This window comes from Penaeus monodon, chromosome 32, assembly GCF_015228065.2.
Source record: "Penaeus monodon isolate SGIC_2016 chromosome 32, NSTDA_Pmon_1, whole genome shotgun sequence".
NCBI lineage: Eukaryota > Metazoa > Arthropoda > Malacostraca > Decapoda > Penaeidae > Penaeus > Penaeus monodon.
The window spans coordinates 32,472,122-32,472,374 of NC_051417.1; positions in this window are offsets into that span (position 1 = coordinate 32,472,122).

Sequence of the window (253 nt, forward strand, 5' to 3'; positions counted from 1 at the left end):
GACGAAATTAACGTTCAAAATAATTCCCTTTGGCCAATTAGCATTATCAGTTCCCACATTTTTGGTGTTCACGCTACGAGCCGAAACTTTACAATACATCTATCACGCTTAATGATAACTAAATTCCTCGTCGGCTGTGTAAATACCCCGGAGTACTTCCTGTTTTAATCGCAAAATCCGGCCTGTCAGAAACATGTATTTACTCCGCTGGCAAGTTTTCTCTGTAATGAAAATCCCTTTGGTGGTTGGCGAA